Source organism: Bombina bombina, chromosome 6, assembly GCF_027579735.1.
Source record: "Bombina bombina isolate aBomBom1 chromosome 6, aBomBom1.pri, whole genome shotgun sequence".
Lineage (NCBI taxonomy): Eukaryota > Metazoa > Chordata > Amphibia > Anura > Bombinatoridae > Bombina > Bombina bombina.
The window spans coordinates 354,542,389-354,544,709 of record NC_069504.1 but is presented as its reverse complement, the minus strand read 5'-3'; positions in this window follow the sequence as shown (position 1 = coordinate 354,544,709).

Genomic DNA, 2,321 nt, shown 5'->3' with positions numbered 1-2,321 from the left:
GGCTGTGTGAGGCAGCCAAAAGAATGTTGGCTGCGCACGCAGCCAAAATAATTCACCTTAATGCAGTGAAAATGGAAAGGTGGTGAAAGAATCCACCGTAGGTGCAGCGTAGGCAAACTAAGCATTAAGAAAAAAACATGCAACTGCCCGCACAAAATATTAACGAGAAGACACGTAACCACTTGCACGAAATAACAAAAAAACACATAACCGCCCGCACAAAATAATAAAAAAACCTAACCGCCCGCACAAAGTATAAACAAACACCTAAACCGCCAACCCCCTCATCTCAAAATAATAAAGTATTTAACCCCTAATCCGCAAATTAAACAACACAAATAACATAATTAAAATATCAAACTCTAAACCGCCAACCCCCCACGTCGCAATAAACCTAATTAACCTATTAACCCCTAAACTGCCATTCCCCCACATCGCATTAAACCTAATTAACCTATTAACCCCTAATCCGCAAACCCCCCAGATTGCAATAAACCGAATTAACCTATTAACCCCTAAACCGCCAAACCCCCACATAACAATAAACCTAATTAACCTATTAACTCCTAAACTGCCAACCCCCCACAATGCAAATAACTAATTTCATTACTAAGCCCCCTAACCTAGCACCCCCTAAATTAACCCCAATTACATAAAATAAAAAATTACTGTTACAATTAAAATAAAAAATAATAACATTTATTTAAAAATAAAACCTAACATTAAATTACAAAAAAAATCTAAAATTATAAAAAATAAAAAAGTATAAAATTACAGAAAAAATAAACAAAATTATAAAAAAAAATAATAATAATCCTAATCCCTATGAAAATACCCCCCCCAAATAAAAACACCCCCTAATCCAAACTAAACTAAAGTACCAATAGCCTTTAAAAGGGCCTTTTGTAGGGCATTGCCCTAAGTTAAACAGCTCTTTCACATGTAAAAAATAGTAAGTCCCCCCTAACAGTAAAAATCCCCCACCCACTAAAATAAAAAAACCTAACACTATAAAACCTAAACTACCCTTTGCCCCTTAAAAGGGAATTCAGATCTTTTACTGCCCTTAAAAGGGCAATTAGCTCTTTTACAGCCCAAAAAACCCTAATCTAATAAAAAAAGACACCTCCTCCTCCCCCCAAAAAAGCCTAAGACTAAGCCCCAAATAGGTACTCACCGTTCCTGAAGTCCGGCGGAGAAGGTCATCTTCCAGGCTAGAGCTGAATATTTTACTCCTCATTCTGTCAGGCATTTACATTAATACATTAGAAGCACCACTGTGAATCTAATATAACCAGAAAATCTTGTATTTGTTAAACAAATATTGGTTAATTACATGGAAAATAGAAGAAACAAGCTTTTCTCAGATTTGTTGCTGTTTTTATTTATTTATTGCTGCACATATACCTGAGATCTATCAACCAGCGCTACGGAATTTGGCGGCACTATACAAATAAATGATAATAATAATAATAATAATCTATAAATCTATCGATCAATCAATCTATCTATCTATCTAGCTATCTATCTATAGGCAATATATAATTTGATAATGGTATTTTAGTTGTATACACATTTCACTGGGCTAGATTAATAGAAACTCATCATGCTGCCAATGAGTTTTGTTGTTTAGGCGAGATCATGTTTGAAATTAAAGGACCACTAAATACAGTTGAATTGACTAACTGACAAATCTATGCTATAATAGGATTTGTAATGCGTCCGTCGCCAGTTGCGCACGCATCCTTAAATGAATCTTGGCTGTGTGAGGCAGCCAAAAGAATGTTGGCTGCGCACGCAGCCAAAATAATTCACCTTAATGCAGTGAAAATGGAAAGGTGGTGAAAGAATCCACCGTAGGTGCAGCGTAGGCAAACTAAGCATTAAGAAAAAAACACGCAACTGCCCGCACAAAATATTAACGAGAAGACACGTAACCACTTGCACGAAATAACAAAAAAACACATAACCGCCCGCACAAAATAATAAAAAAACCTAACCGCCCGCACAAAGTATAAACAAACACCTAAACCGCCAACCCCCTCATCTCAAAATAATAAAGTATTTAACCCCTAATCCGCAAATTAAACAACACAAATAACATAATTAAAATATCAAACTCTAAACCGCCAACCCCCCACATCGCAATAAACCTAATTAACCTATTAACCCCTAAACTGCCATTCCCCCACATCGCATTAAACCTAATTAACCTATTAACCCCTAATCCGCAAACCCCCCAGATTGCAATAAACCGAATTAACCTATTAACCCCTAAACCGCCAAACCCCCACATAACAATAAACCTAATTAACCTATTA